General features: G+C 35.3%; 1 pseudogene; it reads right to left on the bottom strand.

Moving 5' to 3' along the window:
- Positions 1 to 1,238: 1,238 nt before the first annotated feature.
- LOC113766730 lies at positions 1,239 to 15,334 on the bottom strand (annotated as a pseudogene).
- Between the last annotated feature and the right edge of the window lie 1,130 nt (positions 15,335 to 16,464).

A 16,464-nucleotide genomic window follows, 5' to 3' on the forward strand; every position in this document is an offset into this window, starting at 1 on the left:
TCTATAACCTAATCTAATCTAGGGAGAGGAAGAGGGGACTCGATGTGAATAGAAATTCCATCGAAAATGACCAATGAAAATCATCACATATTATGACTTTTTGTGGGAAACAAAGTTCGAACCTTGACCTCCCACACCACTAAACCTTAGAAGATTTGGGAGTGACCACTGGACCAAAGGTAGAAATACATTAGAATCCAGATTGTATCTGTCCAAAGACTTTGGTATTAAACGGTCCCTTTCGTTGATTATACTATGAAGTTCATTTGACTTCATTCTTATTTCCTTTGCTCTTCTTCAACATATAATATATATATATATATATATATATATATATATAATGAGCTCACAGAAAATCGTTATCAAGCTAATTTTGAAATTTGATGGAACATTTAACTGAAACTAACAATAATTGCTAGCAATCAAGAAGCATGAGTAATGGACGAAAAGTTCAATGAAGTGTCAAACAATTGAAAAGATCGATTGAGTTGTTCAGACAAAAATGTGAGTCGTTTTGGGGTAAAGGACCAGACAGTTTCAGTCTTTGGGCATTTAATTGTTGAATCTTCTGTGCTCTGGGCTATCTTTGCTCTTATGCATAGGTGTGATGGGATGATTTCCAGAATGTTTTAGTGCAACAATTTAATTTTGCTCTTAAAAATCATGTTAATGATTAGCTGCTACTAATTGTTGGCAAAATAAACCAAACTTCAGAGTTTCTATTTATTTATCCACTAGTTTTATTGAAGTTAGGTTTAAGGTAGTTGTATTATTTATGATTTTGTATTTTATTTGATAATTTTTATGCAAGTGATTTCTTATTTTAAAACTCTTAATAAGTTATAAATAGGGCAATAGTTTAGGTATTTTCTTAAGAGAGCTTAAGAGTGTTTATAGGATTTTATTGTGGTGTCATTTTCTTCTATTGTTTAAAATTTTAATAATATTGTGAGTTGCGTTTATTGCTCTCTCATTCTCCCGCATAAATAATTCGAATGATTATATTCTTCCTTCAATTCTGTAAATTCGAGTTCTACATGAATGAATCTTTTTACAAGACATTCAGAAACTAGAAAACAGAAAACACAGAAAAGGGGAAAAGAAAAGGCTTCAATACTAAAACATTGCATATTTGAGATGCCACACTAATAAACAGTACAAGGGGCTCTCGTGGGTAGAAAGATAATAAAAATGCACTCGACAAAATAAGCACTTTTATTTTCCTAAATTTAGTAAAGTTACCGACCGCCAGAGAGAACGGAGTCTACTACAGAATGTGAGAAACAATTGTCTGTGGAAGCTCCAACAGCAGGATGGGCGAAGCCAAGATCAACAGCAGAAAAGCCCCATACTGGTAAGGCAACTGATCCCTCCAAGTACAACAGAACTTGTCTCATACTTGGCCTAATCTTTGGTTCTGAATGAGAGCATAACAAGCCCAGTTTCAACACCAATTCCGCTTCTTCTTTCACATACTCATTACCCAAATTATGATCAACTGCCTGGAGTATACAACCTGCTTTCCAGCACGAAAATACCCAATCAATCAAAATGATATTCTCTTCTGGTTCTGCTCGGGGTTCTATTGGCCTTCTTCCACAGGCAACCTCCAGCAAAAAGGCCCCAAAAGCATATACATCAGTGCTTGTTGTGGCCCTCCCTGTCCTACTATACTCAGGGGCAAGGTAGCCAAGAGATCCAGCTACATGGGTGCTTTGAGGGAGAGTTCCATGATCGTATAGCCTTGCCAGACCGAAATCTCCTAATCTTCCATTCAGTTCACCATCTAACAATACATTACTGGCTTTTACATCTCCGTGGATCACTACTTGCTCCCATTCTTCGTGTAGATAGAATAATCCTGACGCTACACCTTTGATAACTCGAAATCTTTGGCTCCAGTTGAGAGCGTACTTTGGTTGGTTGTACAGAAACCTGTCCAGACTACTATTGGACATGAACTCGTATACCAAGCATGGTTCGAAGTCTCGGCCGAGACCGAGACGACTCGGCCGAGTCGTCACCGTCTCGGCCCCTACCGATACGATACCGTGACGAAACGATACCGAGATACTTGACTCGCCGAGAAATCGGCCGAGACGTCACCGCGACGGATTGACTCGGCCGAGTCACACCGAGTCACTCCGAGTTATCCCGAGTCAAGACGAGAAATCGGCCGAGTTACACCGTGACGGATTGACTTGGCCATTTCTTTTGCTATTTTTTATTATTTTTGTTTAGCATACTTTTTTTATATTATTAATAATTTTTAGAATATTAAATACTTTAAAATTTGCGTCTCACCGAGACCGCGACCGATATGCCGAAACCGATGTGGAACGTTCCGGGCCGCGACCGTGACCGCGACCACGACTTTGAACCATGATACCAAGAGTAACTCTTCTTTACGCCGGCAATAACCCAACAACGGTGCTAAATTTCTATGACTCAATCGACCAATACTGACGATTTCTGCAACAAATGCTCTCATTCCCTGTCTTGCATGATAAGAGACCTTCTTGACAGCAACCTCAAGATTGTTGGTTGGCAAAACGCCTTTGTAGACCCTGCCAAATCCGCCTTTTCCTAACAGCTGCTTTTCTGTGAATCCATTGGTGGCAATGTACAAATCTTGATACTTGAACCTGTGAGGTCCGTAAGCAAGCTCCCATTCTTCCAGCACTTCAGTAAACTTCCACTTTCTCCTTAGATAATAAGCTACTCCAGATATTAGTATTAATGAAAAGTTATGCAAATCAGGGGCAATCCCACGGTGAAAAATTTAGATACTGTCTTGTGTCCAGACCGAGGTAGCTCGGGGAGCCGAGAGAGATCAAGAGCTTGCGCAACACCATTCATCCTAAAGCTCCATCCAAGTATAAAATGAGATGTTCCTCTTTCTACTGGGCTAGTGGCAGCAGAAAAGCCAACATACATGTTTTGCACTAAAATCGGCGAAAGGTCATATGTCAAAGACAAAAGAGGAGTATGTGGTTTGGCGGCCGCTATTGGGGCTAACGTAACATCGATTCTCCCATCAATCCCATCGTATTCCACCCAAAGTTGCATCGGTTGACCGCTGCTAAGAGTTAAGTTGTCAAATGAATTCTTGTTATTAGCTTGGTAACTTGCTGGCCTTGATACCTTGGACCTCACAGAGTTAATATCGATACCAACATGGTTGGCATTGATATCACCATAATCTTGGTTTTGGAAAGTGTCAAGCTCCACAGCAAAAACGTGATTATTCTGACTTCCGTTGGTGGGTCTATCAAAGAGGCCGAGAGTTTCCATAATATTGAACCGTGACATAGGCCCTCCTTTATGGTTTCTTGTTGGTGCAATCACGAAAGCCAATCCGGAACCAATCAGTCCAGGGACATCGGGTACTATAGCAAACACAAATTGGGTGGAAAAGGAGAAAGCTGAACTAGTAGATGTGCTCTTGAAATTGATGGGATTAGGATAGAAGGCATGCCCAGTTTGTGATATGGTGGTGTTGGTTATTCGTAGGAGGCTATTGTTGGTTACCGTGGCTAATCCATCCAGGCTTAGATTTGATTGTTGAAATCCTTGAAAGATGAACCCAACATCATCAGAAGCTGCTGCACCAGCTGCGATGGGAATTAGAAAATAGGCTAAGACTGCTGTTCCTAGTTTCAATGTCGTGACTAAAGAGTTGGATGCCAATTGCCAAACTCTTCTTAATTTAGTAGCTTATATCATACTGTCTAGCGTTGCGATTTCTCCACGCTCCTTTCTAATTTCTCACACACACTTTGACTGCTTTTTTAACTAATGCAAATGACAAGCAGGTATCGTAGCCACGTTACACATTCTTTTAAATTATATGGTGGCTCTACACACTCCTTTCATCTTATTGAAATTATTGTGCTTTTTATTTTGATCTGTCCAAATTTCTTGTTAGTTGACTTTGTTGGTACGAAAAATTACGTACGCTGGAAAGTAATTTTAACATATAGAAAAATATGTGAAAAAGGAAGGAAAATAAGCACACAACAAATACTCAATAATTTTATTAATTCAAAATTCAATAATAACAATATTAAGTTGTAACCTTTCCCTTATAACAACTCACAAATATTAGTTTAGAAACTTTTGGTCTATCTCGCAATTCAAGAACTCTTCAAAATTCAAATCAACTCTTCAAGTAATAATCTACTATACTAGCATTATTTATAAATTGCTGAACTTTCTAAACAAATACAATTGTAAACCAAAACTTATATAGAATTGATTTGAAATTTCCTATACTAATATGCAAACTAAATAAACAGGACATCAAAACAAGAAATTAAAACAATAAGGACATAAACAAATTGGATGCCTTAGTTTAATTCCATTATTTTCTCCCTTAAATTAAGCTCTTCATTGTGATTATTTCCAATACTATCACAAACTTGAATCTCCAAGAACAACTCTATCGCTGTATAAATGGCGTGAAACACCAACTTAAAACTGATCCTTTTGTCATGATCACTTTTGGAAAACTCATACTTTTGGAAAAATTTCTTGACATGATCATTTTGTCAACGACATCAAATATGATGACCCATTCTTGATTGAACACTTCAATATTTAATTCATCTATGTCACCAACAAAATTTTTCAAATTCACAAAATCATAGTTGTCACCACTAATATTCACTACAAGAAATATTTTTTTCAATGACAAAAATTTATGTGACAACAAAAATCTTGTCACAGATAACCTAATTCAGTGACGACATTAGGTGTCATCACAGATAAGTACAGCACAAGCATAATCAGTGACAACATTGGAAGTTGTCATTCTCAACTCGCCACGAAATAGTTGGCGCGCATCTCATTTGATGCCGTGGGAAATGATTTTATGACAACTCAAGTAAAATCGTCACAAACGCTCTCTCTACAGTGACAACATAACTTGTTGTCATTGAAAGTCTACCCGGTTCCAATTTTGTGACAACTTTTTGCGTCACTGTATACTACAGTATTTTCATCAACTTTCACTAATTCTACTATGACACCCTAATTTTATTATTTAGCCCCCAATTCTTTTATATTAGCAAAAGCACCGAAGATATGACACCCTAATTTTATAATTTAGCCCCTATTCATTATGTATTAACAAAATGCAAATGATATAATAACAAACTATTTTTAGATATTTGTAATTTTTGCTAAGTTGACATAATAGACATGTCTGAGCATAAAATTTTTTTCATGAATTGTTTATTATTACTTATAACAACCTCCAAACATCAATAACTGAAATAATTTGAAAAGGTGTAATTGAATATAATTTGTAGTCTAATGTTAGCACTGTGAAAGATTAGTATAACGTGTTATACATTATAAGTAATAATTATTTTCATATGGAATGGGTATATACGAAATTAAAATTATTCAGTAAAATATCTGTCGTGCAATAAGATTGAGAGTTGTAACACATTTAACAGAATATTTGATTACATGTTTCTTTTAATTTATTATAAAAACTAAGTAATAGACAAAGAGTAGGATAAGCATGAGTAAGAAGTGCTATACTGTATATAAGCAATTCTATAGTATTTTCATCAAATTTCACTAATTCTACTATGGCACCCTAATTTTATTATTTATCCCCCAATTCTTTTATATGAGCAAAAAACACCGAAGATATGACACCCTAATTTTATAATTTAGCCCCTATTCATTACGTATTAGCAAAATACAAATGATATAATAACAAACTATTTTTAGATATTTGTAATTTTTGCTAAGTTGACATAATAGACATGTCTGAGCATGAAAATTTTTTCACGAATTGTTTATTATTCCTTATAACAACCCCCAAAAATCAATAACTGACATAATTTGAAAAAATGTAATTGAATATAATTTGTAGTCTAATGTTAGCACTGTGAAAGATTAGTATAACGTGTAATACATCATAAGTAATAATTATTTTCATATGGAATGGGTATATACGAAATTAAAATTATTCAGTAAAATATCTGTTGTGCAATAAGATTGAGAGTTGCCACACAATTAACAGAATATTTGATTACATGTTTCTTTTAATTTATTATAAAAACTAAGTAATAGACAAAGAGTAGTATAAGCATGAGTAAGAAGTGCTATACTGTATATAAGCGATTCTATGCATGTTAAATTTTTGAAACATGTTTTATTGTGTAAGTTTTATTGTAAGGTAATTTCTTAAATAATTTGTATATTGAGTTGTCCAAACCCAAAAAGATGTATATAGACACAAACAAGCACACATATATATATATATACATGCACAAAAAAGAAACCAATATCAAATAATTTATTTGATATTTATAGATGAGATTAAGGAAAAAAAAAAGAGATTAAGTATGAAAAAAGAAACCTGAAAAAAAAATTTGACCAGGGAAAAAAAAAAGAAAAAAAATGTATGAAGCTAAAGGTGTGAATCCTGGAATCTCAAAGATGTGCTTAGATGCCAAAAAAAAAAGAGCGCCAGTCTGAAATCTGAAAGAGGCGCGAGGCGGGTGGCTGAAATCTCTACAAAACGACGTCGTTTTTGGTTGTTCACACACAAACAAAAGTCTCGCCGCTTCTCTCTTCCAACACTTAGACAAATTTCATTCTCAGTCTTTCCTTCCTATGGTGAACTAACCCTTCCTTCCCGTAGATTCGAAATGCCGCTCGCCACCGTTAGCCGCTGAAGTCCGCCGCTATCCACCACCATCAGCAGCTGAAGTTTGCCGCTACCCAGCAACTTGAGCTTTATTCTTCAGCCTTTCCTTCACCACTGACGATGACCCTTTCTCCCCTCCATTGACCCGCAACCGTGTCGAAATGCCGCTCACCACCGTTAACCGCTGAAGTCCGCCGCTATCCACCACCATCAGCCACTGAAGTCCGAGCTATCCAGCACCATAATTTATTCTTCAGCATTTCCTTCACCACTGACGATAGCCCTTTCTCCCCTCTATTGACCCGCAACCGCGTCGAGCTCTTTAGCACCAGCAAATCCAAGGCAATTGGGGAAAGCTATACATTTCTTAGGTAAGTTCAACTGAAGTTTGTTCTTTGTTCTTCATTTCCTTGCCATTTTCGAACCTACATTTTAATTTTCCCCTGTTTTTGTTAGCTCATTATCCAATGGCTTCTGTCCTACCCCCGAAAGGCTTCATTTCCTTGCCATTATTCGAGGCAATTTGGGCTTCTGAAATGTTGCATTTTCAGTTTGTATCTTGAGAAATTTCTGTGTACGGTTCTTCTTTTATTGACTTTGTTCCATAACATCGTAGAGGTATCTGGATTTAACATCGTTTGTGACTTTGTTCTTCTTTTAATTTTCCCCTGTTTTTGTTCTTTTTTTTTTGGGTTGGTATTAACAAGCGTATTTTTTGTTCTGTTCTGTTTGTTTTAAAGTCTGAGCTTTAGAAGTCTCTCCTCTTTAACATTTGTTTGTTAATTGCTAGTGCATTTGTTGGTATTAACCATCAGTTGGTATTAACATTTGTTGATTGCTAGTGCATTTGTTGAAGTCTCTCCTCTTTAATTTCTATTGATTTCATGGTTAATTTCATGGCTGCTTTACATATGGCTTTTTTGGATTTTAGGAAACTGCTTTCATGGTTAATTTCATGTTCATTTTGTGGCTGCTTTACATATTACTTTTCTTGATATATGATACTGATTTCATGGCTTTTCATATGAATTTTCATATTACTTTTATGGCTGCTTTTCATATGACTTGTAGCCTTAATTTTTGAAAAGGCTAGTTAACAAATTATTCTCTTTAGTTTGATATTAGAAAAGTATTTTGTACTAAAGGCTGATGTGTGTATATCTAGGACATGGATAAAACTTGGATGAAGATTAGCAATAGGAAGGACAAGGCTTATGAACTCGGAGTCAAAAATTTCCTCAAGTTTGCATATTCTCAAAAAGTTGAAAATCAGAAAATCCCATGCCCATGTACACAATGCAATAATTTTTGTAACCAAACTAAAACAGTTGTTAAAAAAGTTGGTTTTTTAGCTTCCTGTTTCATCTGTGATCAAGAATAGTTAAAAGTTTGAGGTTCCATTTTTTGTGTTAAGCAATTTACTTAGATTGCTATAATTTCAAATTAGAGTGACATTAGTTTTTATAATATGGTGCCTATCTAGAAGTGTAGTTCCAGTTTTAACACCAGTGCTCATTGCTTCAATTTTGGTAACGTGTAGGTTCTAACACGATTCCCAAGAAGAAGAAGCCAGTCATTGCTGTGAAGATGGTTTTTGATTTGAAGACTACAAGGCCTATCGTGCTCATGTTTTGTTCTAGATGGGAATCGTGCTCATATTTTTGTATAGAACTTTACTACTCTCTATTGTGGATGGGAAATCACTAGTATTGTAACTGAATGGCTTATTTTGGATGGTGCATGGTTTATGACTCATTTGAGGCAACATTTATATATATATATATATGTATTTGGGTTGATCTTCTATTGGAAATGAATGTTGGCTTTCTTTTCGTATGTTGGCTTTTTTTTTCTCCTTGCTACTCAATGAACGTTTTGTGATTGTTGGCAGCTATGTTGCGTAATTAACATTAGATTATTGCTTTTTACAAAAAAATAAATGATAATAAAAAAGTTGTCACTGCCAACAAGTTTCACTAGTGACACCAGAAAGTCGTCACTTTTTATGGATGGAAAACAATGACAACAAAAGTCGTCACTGAACGGAAGCATAATGTGACAACTCCAAGGGTTGACTATGACAAGAATTTAGCCAACTTAATGACAATAAAAGTCGTCACACAATGTACAACAATGAGTGACGACAAGAGTCATCACAAAAGCGAAATCGTTTGTGACGACTTTCAACAGTCGTCACATGGACCCCCTTTTGTGACATAGAACTAGTGACAGCTCTGTGACAGCAGTAAAAGTCGTCACTGACTTTTTTTGTGACGACTTTCGCCTGTCACAGAAACGCAATTTTCTTGTAGTGATTTTCAGCAAGCCCTAACTTGTCAACACGAACAATCCCATCACTTTTAGCAATTTACAATTTTAATTTGCCCACCCTACAATTGATATCAATCAATTCAACTGTTTGATTTTCTTTTTCAAATAATTTATCAACTCCCATAGAATTAAGAATTTCTACAATGCCATGATCTTTCAGAGCATATTTAATTTCATCAATGATGTTGCTTTCTTTCTCAATCACTTCTAAAATTTCCTTTTGAACAAATTCTTCATCTTTATGTACACCCACAACTTCTGCAATTTTTTTCATTTGTCTCATCAAAAAATTCTGTTTTCTCGTACTTGTCAGAAATTTTTTTCCACCATGACCACAATAAGAGTTTATCAAAAATTTCAAACCTTCTTAGTCATCTTTGCATGTATAATTTTTTTAGCTATATACAACTAGATTTGGGTACTGCAATAGTGGAATGCCTTACAATCTATGTGTTTGTACATCTCTAACTTTTTAATTGCGTTGCTTGATAATTTCATGCCTTCTACAATTTTCATGAACGCCTTTTGAATAATATCCCAAAGTCCAACAGTTTGAAAAAACGTCTTCACCATCCAATTCCAAACATCAAAATTGCTTTTACCATCAAAGATAGAAATAATATGGATCCATCTTTTAATTTTACGAACAAGCACTGAGATTAAAACTTAGAGCTCTTATACCACTTGTTGGCACAACAAAATCATCCTTAGCAAAAGTAATTTTAACATGTATAAAAATATGTAAGAAAAGGAGGTGAATAAATACACGATAAATAGTCAATAATTTTATTAACTCAAAATTCAACAATAACAATATCGAGTCATAACATTTCATTTACGACAATTTGCAAATATCAATTTAGAGACTTTCTCTGTATCTCACAATTCAACTCAACGAACTCTTCAAGACTCAACTCAGCTTTTTAAGTCATAATCTAGTAGTACTTATAATCTAGTAGTACTTAAGTCTACCATACTAGTAGTACTTATAGATTTCTAAACTTTCTAAACAACTGCAATTGTTAATTGAAACTAACTTCAACTTAAGTTGAAATTTTCTAAACTAATATAGAAACTATAAATAAATAGGACACCAAAACGAGAAATTAAAATAATAAAAAAATCAATATGATAATTCCATCAGACTTTAATGGATGATTGTGTCTACCTTTGACCTTCACCCTTTGGCAAGTTGAAAACCTTAAAGTCTTATTTGTGGGACCGGCAGTGTCACATTTCAAAGAATTTTGAAAAAGGTGGACACAACGGTCACCAAAGGTTTGCACTAGAGGTGGCAATATGGATAAATGGTTCATAATTGGTTTTGACTTAATGGATGGTGGATGAAATTTATCCAATCCATTTAGATCCATTTAATAAATGGATCTAAATGGATGGATCTAAATGGATTAAATAAAAACCAATTATCCATTTATAATCCATTTAAATATTTTGGTTACTTTTTTTTTGCATTACCATTTCTTGTAATATGAAGATACTTTTTTATATACCTGTAAATTTTAGGTATATTTGGATGAGAAAGATGGCAAAATACTTAGATTTTTCATTTAAGAATTTAGGTAGTATTTTGGTCTAATTTAAGAACAATTGGTCTAATTTGGTTGCCGTAATTTATAAATAAAATTTTCAAATGTTATTTAACCTATATCATGAATATAATTTTTTATTTTTTTATCTCATACATGTCATGTCACAAAAAATTTATAATATTCTTTCAAATACATCAATCATTGGAAAATTTTCTGGGTTTAAATTAAAGAAACAATGAGGGAACCTAGCTAGGAATAGGAGGGAAGGTTATGGTGGGGGACCAACAAGGGGGGAGGGGGAGGGGGGGTTCCCAAATTGAGGTCGTTGATGCGGTCCACCGCATGATTGGGGAGCACGGCCGACTACACTGTCATATATTTCTTGCTTGCAAGTTTTGATCATGATTGGCTACTTTTATTTGGTTTTTAAATAAATGGATATATGTGGTTTTTGTGGATAAACCATATAAATCCATTTAATTTAATGGTTTTACTTTGGTCAACCATTTAAAACCAATATCATAAATGGATAATCCAAATCCATTTAATTATGGATTATATGGATGGATAAATGGATCTCAATCCAAATTGCCACCTCTAGTTTGCACTATGAGCGTCCGTACACTAGATGCTGGAGAACACTTGAAGGATTTACCGCAAGACGAGACCCCACATGTGTCTTCTCTTGTTTCCACCAATGAAGCTACAGGGATAGAAAGGAAACTAAAGTGGATCAAGTAGGATTATATACCAGCCTAATCAAATTGAATATCCTGCGTTCAGGATTGTTTTTTCATTTTGAGGAGATTGAAAATTTTTTCCTTTAAATTTGACTTGTTTACTTTTCGAGTCAAACTCAATTGAATTTTTATCAGATCAAATCGAGTTTAAGTTGTTTAAAATTTTCACATGTACATTTCACTTAAAAGTCAATCTTGAGTCTAACTTGAAAGTTTCTCAAAAATAAATTGTTACTCAAGTTTAGTTTGATTAGTTGGCTAACCAAACTCGAATGAACTTTTATGAGGTGCTTAGGCCGATTCAAGTACCAAATAGTTTAACTCATCTCTTAGTTTTAAAAACAAGTACTTAGCACACTACTATTGAGGAAAAAAAAACACAAATTCATAGTGTTACAAAAAGTTCAAGATGGAGAGAGTATTAGGTTGTATGATGTACGAGAAAACAATATTGTAACCTTGAAGTAAAAGTTTTTTAACTGGTTTAAATGCATAACAATTAATTTCAATTGGAATTTAAATTTAAAATTTTGCGCATTTAACATGCATGCACTATTATTAATTCGTATACTATCAATGTAAAAAAGATTAATTTTATAAATACAATATTGCATATTCACTTAGAACACAATATAGTGTAATTGTAAAGTATACTCGATAACAAGTACATCAATTGCACCAACATCAGCATACTACCCCGTGTTGCTCATTAAGTGTGCACAAAAAGTTGAATGTAGAGTATGAATAGCATTACCCAACAAATATCTTGCTTTTAGAGTATTAAATATTTTGGATTAATTCCATTTTGTACTCTTTAACTTTACACTAACTCTCACTTGCATCCTTAAACCTCAAAATAGGACACTGTACTCTTTAAACAATATATTCCATCCCACTTAAAGACAATTCTTGACTGCGTACAAGAAATTAGCAAAATAATTGACACAAGCCATTAAACTTTCAAGTGTAAGCAAGAATGTTTGGATAGCAAATTTTTCAAATAATATTTCGTTTACATCAACATTTTTCAACTCATTTTTTTTCATTTTTAATCATCTTTTTATCTCACATACATTATATCACAAAAAATATTATAGTAAATATTTCAAATACTACTGTATCCAAATGAGACAAAAGAAAGTCTCTTAATCTGACTCTTTTGCTGCATCTTCTAATGAGACAAAAAAAAGTCTCTTAATCTGACTCTTTTGTTGCATCTTCTTCTTCGTTCCTTTTTTTTTCTCCTTTTGCTTTCTCATTTCCTTTTCTTTTTCTTGCTTCCTTATCTTCTTCCTTTTGGACTTTTCTAATCCACTGATTCTTCTTCACTCAACTTATAAGGAAAGATCCCTTCTCCTAGTTCTATTCTTATCAATCCGCTCAAAAATATAACTGATGTTTATTCATAGGACACCCTTTTGTGATCATTTTTTATATTGGCTGCAAATGTTTATTGTTCTTCAACGTTAGTACCATCGTTGTTGTTTTCCTTGAGATTAATTCTTTTAGTTGGAATTTTATTGGAATTATAGAGGGGTTTGAATGCGAGGTGATTAAAGGATTGTCTATGGCTTGACCATGGTTTTGTGGCTTTCTAGAATATTTGGAATATGTGCAATAAATTGAAGGTGGAAATTGGAAGCAGAGGTGCGGCTAGACTTGGAGGTAGGTTGGGAAGTATAGGGTTTCTCGTGTTAAACTTGAAAGAAGAATAAAAGCAAGGATAAAGGTCTTTAAATTGACATTTATGTCCTAACAAATTTGGCTAATTTTAGTTAAAATTTGCCTATTTAGATTATTATTTTCAGGAGTTTTTATAGAAAAATGTACTATAGCAATTTAATGTATGTGAAGTAAAAATGTAATTGAAAAATATGTATACAGAAAACGTAAAAATCTTTTTGCAGTAAGTTAATAGAATGTGGGAATTATTTTGTTAGTTTTGAGCGCTCTGTCAAGGATTGCATTTAAGTGGCACGGAATTTATAATTTAGAGAGCAAATGTCCCCTTCTAAAGCTTAAGAATGCATGCAGGAGTCGGGTAAATCAGTTAGAAACTAGACGCCAAGGTTTAGCAAGTATAAAATAAAATAAAAATCATCAACAAAGTACAACTTTTATAGGCTTAGTCGAGTGACGTCTACAGTGGAAAGTTCACTTTTCTACCCATGGTAGGGGGAAACAATGCAAGGAGGCCAACTGTGTTCTGTGGGGATGCACAAAGACAAACATCAAAAGATACATTGGGTAGGAAGCCGATTTTGAGTGGATGAAATAGTGCAACATATTTTAAAATCACAATAAAAACCTTCTTAAAAATTTGCTCATCATCTAATGCTTAGTACTTAGAAAATATTTAGTGAACACTCTATCTAAATGCAGGTCCCAATGAAAGGGGAAGAGCAAACAAATGAATGTCAAAAAAACGTGGTAAAAAGGTACGGAAAGGCAGACAAGATTGTTGTAACGAAAAATTGGTGAAATTTTCAACATTAGTAAGTGAATCACACTCAATGACATATAGTTGTTCATATTATAATAGAATATTTAATTAACTATTTTAATTTATCAAATATAAGTATTGGGCATTAGATGATGAACAAATTTTTAAGAGGGCTTTTATTGTGATTTCAAAATGTATTGCGTTACGCACAACCGGCTTTCTCCAGCTCCCGGTTCATTTTTGCTGTTTGTCTTTGTGCATTTCCATAGAACACAGTTGGCCTCCTTCCATTGCTTCTGCCTACCGTGGGCAGAAAAGTGAATATTGCACCGTAGACGTTGCCTTAGCTCAAGACCTCCCACGCTCTCTCCTCCTTAAGAGAATTTCGACCTCGAAATTCATACATTTATTCATAAATAACTCATGGTATTCTTCTTGCATGTCCGTCTTTAACTCCCAGATCTCATCATTAGTCAAAATTTTAGCCAGACAATGGGAAACATGAATAGTACCTTCTACCACTTTAGACGGATTAGGCACTTGCTGATGGTTTAAGGTATATACTCTGGCAGGCACTTTGGATCTATTCCCTCCTACATTTGGTTGTTTATGGTTTGACTTGTCTAACTGTTGAGTCTCACCAAAGAGGGGACAGGCTGCAATTTGGTGCTCAGCACTACCACACCATAAACATTTTCGAGTCTTTCTCCAACAATTATCCTCAGTATAGTTGGTTTTTCCACAATATTCACAAGATAAGTGAGGGAATGAGGTTTGATCTCCTTGTGAGACACATCTCAATTGTCCTCCTCCACCTAGGGCTCCTCTCTGAGTAACTCCCTTGGATGCCCCCGAAATTCTCACACCACTAGCTCCTCGACCCATCTTAGAGGGTGGTATACCTAGATCACCTTGTTCTTGCCCTTGGTCTCCACTAGACGCACCTTTCTTTCTTGCATGAAAAGCCTTCACTTGCGCCCTTGCAATTTCTATCCTCTGGGCTTTCTCAAGAACCTCCGTGAAAGTATTAATTTGTGCCGGCGCTAAAGCCTCTTCTATCTCTATATTCAACCCTTGCACAAATCGCCTCACCCTCGACCTCCATGAACTTGAATTAATTAATCCTGCATGCGGACTTGCATGTTTATGTGCATATTTGTAGACCGGCTACATTCCTCTTGTAGCGGTTGAACTGTAGATCAACTGCATTTCTCTTGTGGTGGTTGAATAGTAGACCAGCTAAATCCTTCTTGTAGCGGTTGAATTGTAGACCAGCTACATTTATCTTGTAGTGGTTGAACTGGGCCTTGGACCTTATTCGAGACTTCGGGTAAGTGGAATCTAGGGTTACTCATGCGTATGTATGAATGTAAGTCGGTAACGGCTGAACTGAGCCCTCGTTGGACCTCTTGCTTTAGACCAGCCTCAGAGCGGTCGAGTAAGCTGGGTACCCTTGGGTAAAGGACAAGTTCCTAACTTGTTTATTTTGGACTGGAATTCATCTCTTGAACACTGATATTATTGAATACGGAGCGTTAGATGACAACTAACGTCTCCAATCATTACTGCGGGAGCGTTGGATACCAGCCAACGACTCCATTCCTGATTCCTGAATACTTAGGGTTATAAACCAAATCCTGAATTACTGAATATCTAGGACTATAAGTCCAATATAGAGTTAGTTGGTCGAATCGAGCCAGCAAGGGCTTGGTCGAGGAGATCGACGAACCTTGGGTACTTCTTGGTTGTTCAGGCCCGGTAAGGGGTATGTTTGGTGGATGAAAATTGGTATAAAGTGGAGATCTACGGACGTTATACTTTCGTGGTTGGCTGAGAGTCAACGGACCTTGATCAAACTACAGTGGAACTTGCTCCTGAGAGCAACCTATATCCTTTACCATGAATATGTTCCTTACTGTACATTTTTGCATGATCTATTTGACTACTTGTTTTAACTAGATACTGGATCATGATCTATTTGAGTGTGAGTTGTTGCTTGATATCCGGTGTATGGTATCTAGCCTATTGTTTTACCTGCTTGGTTACTTGGAACCTCACTGGACTTTTAGCTCATTCCATACAATTTGTTTTCCTTACAGGGATGAGATCATGAGAGGTTGGATTGAGGAAGGCCTAGATTTCATCTAAGTTTGTTAGTTGCTCACGCGAGCACTTCATAGATGTTTAACCGACTTGTTTGGTTTGAGATTTTTGCAAGTGTGACTCTTTGGCTGTATTGTAGATTGTGTGGACATTAGAGATCCATGAGTATATATGTTAAACGTTAAAGGTCTAGACAAAACTAGCCTTTCCAACTTCACACCTACGCTCGTACCCCTGTAAGGAAAATAAAAGCTAATAGAGTGAGTCAAAACTTAGTGAGGTTTCAAAACTTCATGCAGACCCAAGTAGCACGTTGGTCATATGTAAAACTTGAAATCTCAAAATGAGCGAGTGTAAAAGTTCATAAAAAAAATAATAACACTACAAGCAACAATCATTTCAAAATATAAGGATACAGATGGCTCTCAAGAGCCAAATTCCCGTTGCATTATTTGATCTGAACCCGTTGACACTCCGTCAACGTTTAAAGAAGCAAAACCATGACCGCAGATCTCCACTTTACACTAATTTCCATCCACCAATCAACCCCCTTACCGGGCCCAAACTCCAAAGTAAGAGTGATGGTAATACTCGAGTATACTGAATCCAGTGGGCCATATCCAAAGG

Source organism: Coffea eugenioides, chromosome 3 (genome assembly GCF_003713205.1).
Source record: "Coffea eugenioides isolate CCC68of chromosome 3, Ceug_1.0, whole genome shotgun sequence".
Lineage (NCBI taxonomy): Eukaryota > Viridiplantae > Streptophyta > Magnoliopsida > Gentianales > Rubiaceae > Coffea > Coffea eugenioides.